The 14,027-nt window shown below is 44.2% G+C and overlaps 1 protein-coding gene across 3 annotated transcripts in view; it reads left to right on the top strand.

The window, feature by feature from the left end:
* LOC126270867 (protein outspread) overlaps nt 1–14,027 on the top strand; it is a 705,494-nt gene that overhangs the window by 531,346 nt on the left and 160,121 nt on the right. The gene's annotated exons all lie outside the window — the stretch shown is intronic.

The following is a 14,027-nucleotide window of genomic DNA, read 5'->3' as shown; positions in this document are numbered from 1 at the left end:
TGTAAAGGAGCTGTTAAAACCCTAAAGTGGTGAACATCTTCACTCTTCAGCCACAGACATCTAATGCGTCTTTTTTCGAATTTTATAAGCTATGCACTCGTGTACCACGCATTAAACAGTGTGCACTAATAAACGAGGGTCGTTCAATAAGTAATGTTCCACTTTTTTTCTCAGAAGATATTTATTGTTAGGGGTCAGGATTTGGTGACTAGATACATCAAGATCTCTTGTCCATGTCCTATTTTTCTACGTAGTCTCCGTCGCGTTCTGTGGCCGTACGCCAACGCTGTGGAAGAGCACATATACCCTGCTGCTAAAAGCTCTTGTCCTGTAGGTGCAGCCATGTTTTCACTGCATGACTGTCACTCTCGTTATCTTCAACATGTGAAAGAAAGGCCTCTCCGTCGCTCTCAAAACGCTCCAACAATTAAGAGGGAATTGCCTTTCTTCGAATCTTGTGGTCCGCTGTGAGCACCTCTTTGAATATACGAGAGTCTCGATCATTGCAGACGCACTTCCAATGCTGGCCGACAACTGTAGAGCCAATTGTTGAGCTGTGATGCACCGGTCGGCACAAATAATGGCATCCGCACGATTCAGCATGTCTGGAGCAGTGGCTGTGACACGATGTCCAGAGCGTGACTGATCATGGGGCTCAGTTTCTGCTTTTCCTGAGGCTGTAACTTTCTTTACCCATCGCAAACTCATATCAACTGCAGCATCGCCATATACTGTACACAAAAGTTTATGGATGTTCACCGCGGTTTCTTTTGTGCACACAAGAATTCAGTAACAGCACGCTGTTTGTAGCGTATGTAGAAATGATTTTGAAGCTGTACTATGGCCTTGCCTTCTGCCAGAACGGTTCGAAATTTCACTGGAGCACAGAACAAACATCAACTATGAAGCACCAGGCCGAGCGGGATTAGCCGAGCGGTTTTAGGCGCTGCAGTCGTGGATTGTGAGGCTGGTCCCGGCGGACGTTAGAGTCCTCCCTTGGACATGGGTGTTTGTGTTTGTCCTTAGGATAATTTAGGTTCAGTAGTGTGTAAGCTTACGAACTGATGACCTTAGCAATTAAGTCCCATAAGATTTCACGCACATTTGAACTTTTTTTTGAAGCACCAACAAGGACTTTTTCTAGGTATAGTAATTTTTTTTTATGAGGGACATTACTTATTGAACGACTCTTGTAGTTTTGCACGACACACGTCCAGTCACATTAATTTGACAGCCGCTTTTGTTCGACCTCAACTTGCAATAACCACTCATAGGGAGATAGTGCTAGCAGGGGTGACTGTGTAATGCTTGTCGGGGCACGCGTAAATCAATGCAGTCGTTGTCGTATTGCGGATACGAAGCGATTTATCTGACGCCTGAAACGCCGTGATCATTGGCTTTCGGTTCAAGGGTGGAAGAACGTACGGAACGGCAAATTTGTAAACTGATCGCCTGACGCCGTGGTTAAAGTATACTGCTCATGGCAAAATTGCGCTATCCAAAACTGGCGCCGAAGTAACTGTGGTCCAGCATCGGCCATAGATCACAGGCGTGAACGGTCCCTGCGGAGACGTGTACGGGCGAATAGACGTGCAACTGACCGTCCAGCTGACCCGAGGGCCTACCAAGTGTCTCCTCAAAGACCGCTCAGTGAGCGATCCTGCGTATGGGCCACCGCAGGAGGCGGCTGGTTCGTGCAGCCATGCTGATAGCCGTTTTTTAACGACGAAGGCTGGAATTTGCACTCCAGTATCGCAACTGGACATCCACTGAGTGGCGACAGGTGCCTTTTGAGATGAGTGACGTTTTATGCTCCATGGCCGTCGGCGTGCACGACGTGAAACGTCTGGAAGCAATCATCATTATCAGCAGCAGCAGCACAGCAGCAGGTCCTTTGCCTCTCCATTTTCTGCGATCCATTGCTTCCTTCTTAAGGCTGCTGTATGTTGTACCGTCCATCATGTCATCCAGTATCTGGAATCTCTTCCTTCCTCGTTTCCTTTTCCCTTATACATAACCTTCTGTAACGGTTTTTATTAGTCCGTCGTTCTTTCTTAATATATGCCCAATCCAATTTCTTTTTCTTCTCTTTATTACATCTAGTAACTGTCTTTTCTCTCCCACTCTTCTCAGTACCTCTTCATTTTTTACTCTGTCCATCCAACTTATTCTTTCCATCCTCCGCCATGTCCAGATCTCAAAAGCCTCCTGCCTTTCTCTGTCTTTCTTCCTCATAGTCCATGTTTCAGCGCCATATAGGAGAACACTCCATACAAGACATTTTATGAGTCTCTTCCTGAGTTCTCTGTCCAGACCGCTGCAGAAAATTCTCCTTTTCTTATAAAACGCCTCTTTTGCCATTCCTATCCTTGTTTTAATTTCTGTGGTGCACTTTCAGTTCGTGTCTATCCTGCTTCCAAGATAGTTAAAATTTTGCACTTGTTCTAGTATTTCTCCATTCAGCATAATTTGTATTTCCTTATTTCTTCCTAGTGCCAATACTTTTTATTTGTGTTAATTTTCTTTCCACATTTTTTTCCGTTAGTTTCAATGGTGTCCACCAAATCCTGTAATTCTTTTTCCCCTGTGGCTAGAAGGACAATGTCATGAGCAAACCTCGAACACCCTACTCTTCTTCCTCCAATTTCTACGCCTTTGTCATCTAATGAGCAATGGTCAATCATATTTTCCAAGTAGAGGTTGAAAAGAGTAGGTGTTAGACAGTATCCTTGTCTTACTCCTTTTCCTAGTCCGATCCAGTTTGTACTTTCTCCTCTCACTTTAATTGAAATTTTTTGATTAAGATATACTGATTTTCTGGAAGCTAACACCTTGCAAAAATCGTCAGAAGAGTACAGGCCTGCGGAATGTTTTCGAGGCATTCTCTGAGTGACATTGTCATTCTAGAAGGCACAGTGGATGAACGCAAATAAGTATCTGTCCTTGGGATCCACGTCCACCCCTACATACAGTTTATTTCTCGGCACGATATACCTGGAGCATGTCAGACAGCTCGCAAGGCTGTGGCCAAGCCATGTCTCTGCAATATCCTTTCTTCCAGGAGTGCTAGTTCTGCAAGGTTCGCAGGAGAGCTTCTGTGAAGTTTGGAAGGTAGGAGACGTGGCACTTGCCCGCGAATGGCAAAGGTCCCGAGTTCGAGTCTCGTTCCGGGACACAGTTTAAATCTGCCAGGAAGTTTCATATCAGCACACACTCCGCTGCAGAGTGAATATTTCATTCTAGAAGCAGCAGATGAGTTTGGCGAACCCTCCTGGACTCCCGACCCCACCGGATTTAAACCCAGTCGAGAATGTGTGCACCACCTCGGTCGAACTGTACGCGCCGTGCATCCTCCACCGAGAAACAGCGCAGCTGGCTAAGGAGCTGGAGTCGACATGGCGCCACAGCCATGTCGGTAGATTCCAAAGCCTCGTTAACTCTCTTCGTGCACGTCTCTCTCAGCGGTGCGTGCTGTAAAAGGTGGTTGTTCAGGCTTTTGACAGGTGGTCACATTAATGTGACTGGACGATGTGTCAATAACGGGATGTAGCCTCTCGTTGCAAGTAACGTTAGGACACGACAGCTATAATTCATCACCGGCAGACCGCTGGCGAAGTTAATAACGCGTAATTGGGGTGAGGGACAGCGCGGGCGGCAGGGCTCTGTAATTCCAGAAGTGTCACCCGAGCCGCGAGGTATCGATAGCGGCCGTAACAAGAGCAGAGCGAGCCTGCTTTCGCCGCGCGCTACCCGTCGCGAGGCCGCCGCCGCCGCCGCCGCCGCCTTAGAACCGTGCTCCACCATCCTTGCAGTCGCGGGGTAAACCCACAGCTGTACGGCGCATCCTGCTCCTTGCGTCCCAGTTCTTCACGAAACAAACATACCGCTCCCTTTATAGCGGCGTATTACTATCCGTACGGCATTACTACACTATTGGCCATTAAAATAGCTACATCACGAAGATGACATGCTACAGACGCGAAATTTAACCGACAGGAAGAAGATGCTATGATACGCAAATGATTAGCTTTTCAGAGCATTCACACAAGGCTGGCGGCGGTGGCGACAACTGCAACGTGCTGACAAGAGGAAAGTTTCCAACCGATTTCTCATACACAAACAGCAGTTGACCGGCATTGCCTGGTGAAACGTAGTAGTGATGCCTCGTGTAAGGAGGAGAAATGAGTACCATCACGTTTCCGACTTCGATAAAGGTCGGATTGTAGCCTATCGCGATTGCGGTTTATCGTATCGCGACATTGCTTTTCACGTTGGCCGAGATCCAATGACTTTTTAGCAGAATATGGAATCGGTGGGTTCAAGAGAGTAATACGGAACGCCGTGCTGGATCCCTATGGCCTCGTATCACTAGCAGTCCACATGACAGGCACCTTATCAGCATGGCTGTAACGGATCGTGCAGCCACGTCTCAATCCCTGAGTCAACAGATGGGGACGTTTGGAAGACAACAACCATCTGCACGAATAGTTCGACGACGTTGGCAGCAGCATGGACTGTCAGCTCGGAGACCATGTCTGCTGTTACACTTGACGTTGCATCACAGACAGGATCGCCTGCGATGGTGTACTCAACGACGAACCTGGGTGCACGAATGGCAAAACGTCATTTTTACGGATCAATCCAGGTTCTTTTTGCAGCATCATGATAGTCGTATCCGTGTTTGGCGACTTCGCGGTGAACGCACATTGGATGTGTGTATTCGTCATCACCATACTGACGTATGGCGTATCACTCGCCGTGATGGTATAGGGTGCCATTGGTTACACGTCTCGGTCACCTCTTGTTTGCATTGACGGCACTTTGAACAATGGACATTACATTTCAGATGTGTTACGACCCGTGGCTCTACCCTTCATTCGATCCCTGCGAAACCCTACATTTCAGCAGGATAATGCACGACCGCATGTTGCAGGTCCTGTACGGGCCTTTCTGGATACAGAAAATGTTCGACTGCTGCCCTGGCCAGCACATTCTCCAGATCTCTCACCAACTGAAAACGTCTGGTCAATGGTGGCCGAGCAACTGGATCGTCACAATACGCCAGTCACTACTCTTGATGAACTGTGGTATCGTGTTGAAGGTGCAAGGGCAGCTGTAACTGTACACGCCATCCAAGTTCTGTTTCACTCAATGCCTAGTCGTATCAAGGCCGTTATTGCGGCCAGAAGTGGTTGATCTGGGTACTAATTTCTCAGGATCTACGCACCCAAATTGTGTGGAAATGTAATCACATGTCTGTTCTAGTATAATATATTTGTCCAATGATTACTCATTTATCATCTGCATTTCTTCTTGGTGTAGCAATTTTAATGGCCAGTAGTGTCATTTATCAGTGACGTGTTGCACAAACACTGTGATCCTGATTTGCTTATTGAAGAAACTACGTCTGGATTACAAATAATTTTATTACTAATCACTTTCAGTTCCAGGTATGTTAATGTTTTGATACGCTGCTGCGGAAAAAATGCCGGTCCTGAGATATTGATACCTGCGCACCATGTACAGTTAGCAGCATACTTTCACGTTCTGGATAGCTGCCGACTGCTCGTGGGTCCTCCGTTTTATAGCAGCCCTGATTTAAGCCGATGCGTGATGGAAAAGCGCCTTAGCTTCAAGAACGATATAACAGACAACGAATAAAACAATGTGTTGGATGCTGTATGTTCTTTACGAAGCAAAATATTACTTGTCATTAGGAAAAACAGTATCTTACTCCACAAGTCGATAACAGAAGCACAGGGTTTTACGCCTGCGCATACGCAGACATGCTGCTTCTACACATATTGACAAACTTCAGGATTTCAAAGTAAGCCTCGGTTCCTATTAATTCACGAAAGCTGTCCATTGGGATTCATTCCAATGGGTTCTTTCCTCTGCATATTTTCATTGTCCTATAATCTTAAGGGTAACAAAACCGTTGTGGACCCTCAGTGCTGCTTCTGTTTTACAGAAATAAGAATTTTTCTGTGACAAACTACGGTGTGTTAGACCATAACGCATGTACTTTCCACTGATAGATGTCTTTCTAGTGCAGCTTTGAATACAGAATCAACCTTACCATTAAAGTTTTGTCCTCCGCTGTTATCAGGTCACATAAGCTCTTCTGTTTTTCTTTTAACGTTGTGATCTAAACAAATGGTGTGTCCCAGGAGGAATGATCAGTATTCAGGGAACTGACAGGAGCGATCGTTCGAAGTAAAATAATCAGGTAAGTATGGTCTTTAAAAATGCGTACCGTAAGAGTTATGAGCACTTTTTCATCTTCGGTAATGTGAGACTCATGTACTCAGAAAACCTTCATAGCCTTAAGGGATGCATTTTAAAGCCCATGCTTTCTAGACAGTTCTTTCCTTCTTTCGGTTCATATTACTTTTTCCCAAAATATGGAAAGCAAAAATCTTTCAGCAGAAGAGATCCACTATCAGAATTATTTTCGCTTGTAACTTTCGACTCGCTCATTTCCGGAACAGGGTCCCTTACCTCAAACTGATACATTTACCGTTCTCCTTCATCCCTGACAGTTTGTATCAGATGTTCAAGTTGTGTGAAATCTTATGGGACTTAACTGCTAAGGTCATCAGTCCCTAAGCTTACACACGACTTAACCTAAATTATCCTAAGGACAAACACACACACACACACACACACACACACACACACACACACACACACACACACACACATACGCCCGAGGGAGGACTCGAAGCTCCGCCGGGATCAGCCGCACAGTCTATGACTGCAGCACCATTAGACCGCTCGGCTAATCCCGCGCGGCTGCATTTTGTATCAACATCACGGAATCACCCTGTCTAGCACCCAAATCTAAGAATGAGTTCGTTAAATTGTGCAGGCAGTATAATGGACCTTAGCGAACAACATTAATATAAAGTGCGATCAAAACGTTTCCGTTTGAGGGCGTTGCTGCAGCGTACAGGCAACGTAGCGCGACTCCGATACGGATAAGTAAACACCAACATGTAGGAAAGGGACCAGTGTGGCATTCGTGTCTTCTCGACGTGTGTGCGGAAACGTGAACTATGGCGACGTTATTACCAAATGCGTTCAAACAGGTAGACATCCGTCGGATAATGAAGAATATGTATGGGGCAGCGTGTCTGTCGAAAACCACCGTTGTACAATGTTGGGTCGAGTTCTGAGGTGGTCGCGAATCGACACAAGACGCCAGTCGATCTGGGAGAATAGCAAAGTTACGCCACCTTTAGTGGGATACCCTCGAGCACCCGCCCTGTAGTTCAAATGGCTCTGAGCACTATGGGACTTAACATCTATGGTCATCAGTCCCCTAGAACTTAGAACTACTTAAACCTAACTAACCTAAGGACATCACACAACACCCAGCCATCACGAGGCAGAGAAAAATCCCTGACCCCGCCGGGAATCGAACCCGGGAACCCGTTCGTGGGAAGCGAGAACCCTACCGCACGACCACGAGATGCGGGCCCGCCCTGTAGTTCTGTACTCTCCCCGTGCGATTCTCTCTCTTCGGTCTCCTACAAAAGACCTTGATAAGTGGACGAGTCCTGTCGAACGAAGATGAGCAGCAGGAAATTAGGGACACCTTCACGCAGCAGGAGACGGTGTTTTACCTAACAGGTATTTTCGACCTGATGCGTCGGTGGGACTGTACGGCATTCGAACGGGAACTTTTTGAACGCCCGTTATATTAATTCAATTTGTTTACTTTTGAGAAATGGCTCTTTTCTTTAGAATGTGGTTCAGTTCATAAAGTTCCTCCAGCAGCCATTAGAAGAAAAAAATTCCACAGTAAACCTAGCGAGGTGGCGCAGTAGTTAGCTAGCATATTGGACTCGCACTCGGAAGGACGACGGTTCAAACTTACTGCCGCTCATCCTGATTTAGGTTTTCTGTGATTTCCCTAAATCGCTTCAGGCAAATGCGAGGTTGGTTCCTTGGAAAGGGCACGGCCGACTTCCTTCTCAATCCTTCCTAGTCCGATGGGACCGATGACCTGCTTGGTCTCCTCTCCCAAACCAACCAACCATTCCACAGTAAGAACATCCATCTCGTATTGATTACGTGCCGTGACATTTACGGCTGTGATTGTAGAAAACGAGGGCTTCACTACATACTGAATATTGTCAGTCTCATGTACGATGAACTGCACGCGCGCTTGAAGTTACAGTCTGAAGTACGAGCGTTGCCTGCTTATCACACTACAGTGATATGGTTAATGTATTGCCGGTAGGACTTCGCTGCACGTGTTGTGCATGCAAACAGGGCACTTTGCTCTTAGCGTGCCACTCGCGCCTCTAACAGCGAAAAACTCGTGGCGCGAGCATAGTACTGTTTTGTAATCCTAATCATTAGTCACACAGAATATTGTAATGCGAGAAGTAAAATTAACCATAACACAGCTGTAATTGGTGATTTCTTTATGGTCACAACCAGTTTCGCTGCATTAAATCAGGTTCTCAGGTTAACTACATAAGAAGGAAAGGATACCATGTGATACATATGATCAAAATTCTGTAAGCATCTTTTTTTAAAAAAATAGATTTTTAATTTCTTCAAGGCTTCTAAGAAAATTGTTTTTTATAGATCCTATACAGAGTATTTAAATAACTGCAAAAGTCAAAATTAAAAATAAACCTACAACAGTGTCACACTAGGTTACCAAGACGCTCCCAACGTTCGTATTAAAAATAAAATCCGTAAAAGAGAACGTCATCAAAAGATATAAAACAAGACATGGGGGCGAATAGTGCTGTGGTGCACAATTATAAAAAAAAACATATCTAAGTACAACATTGAAAACGAAAGACATAATAAGGAAATATCAAAATTGGGGCATTCAGCGAGCTGAATAATCATCTTCACCCCAACGCTTTTTCACACCTTCCTGAACGTGATATTGATTGAGCAACAAGCCGATAAGCGTATCCGTGTGTAACCATGAAATGGAGGACATTAAATTAAAACCGTGACTTGTTGGCCTTTATTGTCACGTAATTATTGACACGCAAATTTCGGGGCGTCTTGGTGCGCTCTTGCGACGCTGTTGTATGTTTTAATTTTGATGTTTTGTGCCTGTTTAAATACTTCACATAAGAGATACAAAAATTATCGAGAAAAATTAAAAATTTTCAAAATTTTTGTGAAAGGTTCATATATGAGGGCTGTTCAACAAAGAACGATCATAATTTTTTATGGTAATAATTTCACGCGCTAAAATTGAATCTTATGAAATTCTGTTAGCTTAGTGTGCAACAAACACTCCGTAGTAGTTTCATTGCTGGAAATGGAAATGCCGTGTGGCTACTGCCTCCCGTCGGGTAGACCGTTCGCGTGGTGCAAGTCTTTCGTGTTGACGCCACGTCGCCGACTTGCGTGTCGACGGAGATGAAAGGATGATGATGGTAAGGACAACACAACACCCAGTCCCTGAACGGAGAAAATCGCCGACACAGCTGGGAATCTAACCCGGGCCGTTAGGTATGACATTCCGTCGCGCTGACCACTCAGCTACCAGGAGCGGACAGTGTCATTGTTGGGACTTCTGGTTCCCGCCCGTGACAGGCAGGCAACGTCAGACATGTTCAGTATCGCCTACCGCTGCGATGGAAGTAACACGCGAGGAACAATATGGGGCTTCGAAATGCTGCAACAAATCTTCAGCTGAGGCCTATACAATGGTAGAGGAAGCCTTTGGAGATTCTGTTCTTCCCTACAGCACAGCTCGAAGGTGGTTTAAAATGTTTAAAGAGGGGCGGCAATCAATTTCAAAGGAAGATGGACTCGGTGCTCCAGTTACTGCTCTTACGGAAGAAAACATCACTGTAAGAGAGGATCGAGGAATTACCTTAAGATCACTTTCTGAAATACTGAATATTTCGTTGGGTGCCACCCACACGTTGGTGACAGAAAAATTACACATGACAAGTGTTTGCGCGCGATGGTTCCAAGACTGCTGATTCCCGAACAAAAGGACATTCGCGTGCAGGTCTGCATGCTGTTAAAGTTGATGTTAGACGAAGATTCGGAGTTTTTCAAAGGTAATCACTGCTGATGAAACTTGGCTACATCATTTTGACCCTAAGAGCAAACACCAAAGCTCAGTGTGGAAATTTCCTTAATCACCAACCCCAAAAAAGCAAAAGTGCTTGCTGCTGCCTGGAAAGTTATGATAATCTCATTCTTTGATATTCATGGAATGGTTTATCAGCATGCACACACGTCAGCAACTGGACAATATTACAGGGATGTCCTGAAAACATTGCAAGTCCATATCAGGCGTAAAAGACCACATTTCCCTGAAGCAGGTTGGATGCTGCACTAAGATACTGCGCGGCCGCATTTTGCCAATGTTGTTGCTGAATATCTTGCAAAAATCAACGTGAAGTGCATCCCTCACTATCCCTGTAGTCCGGATTTAGTCCAGTGCGACTTTTTTCTACTCCCTAACATGAAGAAACGCTTTCGTAGGCGGCATTATCAATCATCAGAAGAGGTGGTGAAGGCTGTGGAGGTGATTTTGAAGTAGCTGTCAAAAAACGGTTTCCAACATATATTTGAAGACTGGCAGAAACGCTGGGACAAGTGCATCGCATTCATGGGAGTCTACTTTGAGAACGACCATCAAAATTATGAGGATGAGTAAAGGTATGTTGCCAAAAAAAATTGTGATCATTCTTTATTGAACAGCCCTCGTAGTATTTTGATCATGTACGAGGGTCGGTCAAAAAGTAATGCCTCCCATTTTTTTCTACTTAAAAAAATTAAGTTAAGTGAAAAATTTGAATTTGGCGCCATTCCTCAAACCTTCTGCAATCCACTGCAGTAGTAACTTTCTGTGTCAACAGGTGGCAGCACAGCAGAAGTTTGTAAGATGGCCGACATCGATGTTCGTTTGAGACAGCGTTGTGTGATTGAATTCTTGAATGCAGAAGGTGAAACGCCCATACGCATTCATGAAAGACTGAAGAAGGTGTATGGTGTTGTGACAGTGGATGTCAGCACTGTTAGACGATGGGTTCGTCGTTGTAAGGAAGCTGAAGGGCAAACACCGTTGACTGACGAAAAGCGGAGCGGCAGGCCGGTGAGTGCAGTGACTCCACACAACATTCGGCAAGTTGATGACATCATTCGTGGTGACCGTCGGGTGACTGCAGATGAAGTGTGTCGCATTATTTCTCTTAGTAAAGGCAGTGTGATCACTATTATTAAACAATTGGGGTACTCAAAAGTTTGTGCACGGTGGGTTCCAAGAATGTTAACCGATCAGAATAAAGAGGCAAGGAAAACAATAGCCTCCCAACACTTGCAGCACTTCCGTTTGGAGGGAGATGAGTTTCTGAAAAAAATTGTGACCGGGGACGAAACATGGGTGCATTTTTTTGTACCCGAATCAAAGAGGCAGTCAATGGAGTGGCGTCACACAAGTTCGCCGAGGAAGAAAAAATTCAAAACTGTGCGATTGGCAGGGAAAGTTATGGCAACAGTTTTCTGGGATACAGAGGGTGTGATTCTAGTTGATTTTTTGGAGCAGGGATGCACAATAAATTCTGTTCAATATGTCACAACCCTCAAAAAACTTAAAGCAGGTCTTCAGCGAGTTCGCCCAACAAAATCAATGGCAGATGTTCTTCTTTTGCATGACAATGCAAGACCACACACCAGTCGTCACACCTCTGACGAGATTGTCAAAATTGGATGGGAAGTTTTGCCTCATCCCCCATACAGCCCTGACCTGGCACCATCAGACTTCCATCTGTTCGGGCCACTAAAAGAAGCTCATCGTGGGATTCATTTTGAAGATGAGGAGGTCGTCAAAACATCCGTGCGTCAATGGCTTAGGAAGCAGAGCTGTGATTTTTACCGTGCTGGGATACATGCCCTTTTTCAAAGATGGACCAAAACTGTAGAGATGGGCGGAGATTACATTGAAAAATGACAAAATGATCCTCCATGTTGTGGTTTTCAACCTATGTAATTGCATTTAAATTTCCTGACAATTAAACGTAGAAAAAAAAATAGGAGGCATTACTTTTTGACTGACCCTCGTATGTTACATGGGATCGTTTCCTTCTTACTTAGTTCACCTGAGGATGCTGTTCTAGTGGAGCGAAACCGGTTGTCGCAATAAAGAAATCACCAATTAAAGCGATCTTGTCGTTCGTTTTACTTCCATTCATTATCTAATGATTTCCACAAAAGTTATCATACTTAAGCGTTCTACGTATTTACTTTTTGTAAATGAACGCTGTTTCTTAAAATTCAGTTTCAACTGCCAGACAATGAAAATTGTATAAAACAATAAAAATTAAAATTTTAAGTGGGATCGTAGACAGCTACATGACAATGACAGTTTATGCGTATAACGAAATTTCGCATGTAAAGATGGCTATATAGTTATTCAAAAATTTCCGAACAGCTTCTCCCGAACCAACAGCTGCTGTCGAAACTCGCGCAGCTATTTATAATAATACGAGGCGTTTTATCTGGGAGACTGCTTGCAAGTAACAAGTTGCTGCTGCAGAAGATAGTATTTATGGCGTACGCAGGCAGTCTAGTGATCTCGTGAGCTTCTCCAAATCCACTTAATAAGCCGCGCAGAATTTATGGAGCTGCCCACGGAGATAGAGATTTTCCCCTTCTTCATTACGGTTCCGGTGCCCACCTTTTGCGGTGCGTTATATTCCCGCTAATTACTGGTTTGCAGCCTCGCTGCGTTGTTCACGTGGGCACCGCTACTGAGAAAAATTTAGTGGCTTTCGGATGCAATAACGTTCTTATCACGAGGCGGACTAACGCGCGCAGCTATTGGGCTGCAGCCTTATATATTTGTTTCCAGTTTTTACGGGCTCTCTCTAAGCGGCGGCAAACTCCGCTTTCCACACTTCACAAAATAAAGCGAGAAGCAGTCTGATTGGCACGTGTTTTAAAAACATATTGTGGTCATTACTTTTTGTAGCTGAATGCGTGTTCGAATGGTAGCTTTCTGAGAAATGTGATAAACGAAAAATCGAAAAGTTCTGTACAAAGAATACGAACTCCATTAAGTCTGTTCGGCTGGTATTGATTCTTACTAGGTCTGAAGTATTGTGTAAGACAGCTGTACATAGGAATTTAGTGCTCGTGCAGATGCAGCCTAGCACAGAACAGTCTGTGGTGTACGTACGGTTAAAAAAACAGCTGAGGCCCTGAGAAAGTAAGGACCTAAAGCTCACATCTGGTGATCTTTCGATGAACGAGCTTTATTTGTATCTGTAACCCACACGGTATATGAACATCCACGAAAAACTGTGCTTTTGGTTCATATCCAAGAAAACGGTTGGACAAAGCATAATATTCTTACTCTGCGCTGCTCAATTGTTCTCTGGGTTTGACAACATAATTTAGTGTCGGCATCATATCGTAACAGTAATACTTCATAATCGGAGGTTAATCGGCAGTTTTATCTGAACATAAAGCCACAAAATGTGTTTAATGAAATGACGATAAAGTCCATGAGATGTTGGAGCATGTCATAATCGTATATATGGTACATTTAGTACCTGTTGTGTAAATTCTGAGTTTTGTTTCACACTAAATACTAATTTTAAAACTGTCAAAAGGCTCTATTTTCACGGGCCTATATATGGAAATTTTGTGAATTAACATTAATAATAAATTTAATTCTAATATTAATATTTCATAGCATGTGGATACATTATTTTTTCATAGAAAGTATAGGATGTTGACACTTGGTTAAGAAAAAACAGTTCACTCCTATGAGAGTGGTGGTTTGTTTATAAATCTGATTTTCATAAACATCTATTTTGCTCAAAACTTTGGTTCTTTTTTTTGGGGGCGTTATGATTCACAGTGCCTTAAATGGAAAAGTACGGAGCTTACTTTCGCAGAATTCTAAAATGAGAAATTCGAAACAATTTGTGTCATGCGGTTCATTATGTAAACAATTTTCTGAGAACCATTAAAAAATCGTTGGAAAGAGAAAATGTGTGTACTTTTTCTGAGGTAGATAC

This window comes from Schistocerca gregaria, chromosome 1 (assembly GCF_023897955.1).
Source record: "Schistocerca gregaria isolate iqSchGreg1 chromosome 1, iqSchGreg1.2, whole genome shotgun sequence".
In the NCBI taxonomy this organism is placed as follows: domain Eukaryota; kingdom Metazoa; phylum Arthropoda; class Insecta; order Orthoptera; family Acrididae; genus Schistocerca; species Schistocerca gregaria.
The sequence above is the reverse complement of the archived record's forward strand: the minus strand, read 5'-3'. Positions and strand labels throughout refer to the sequence as shown.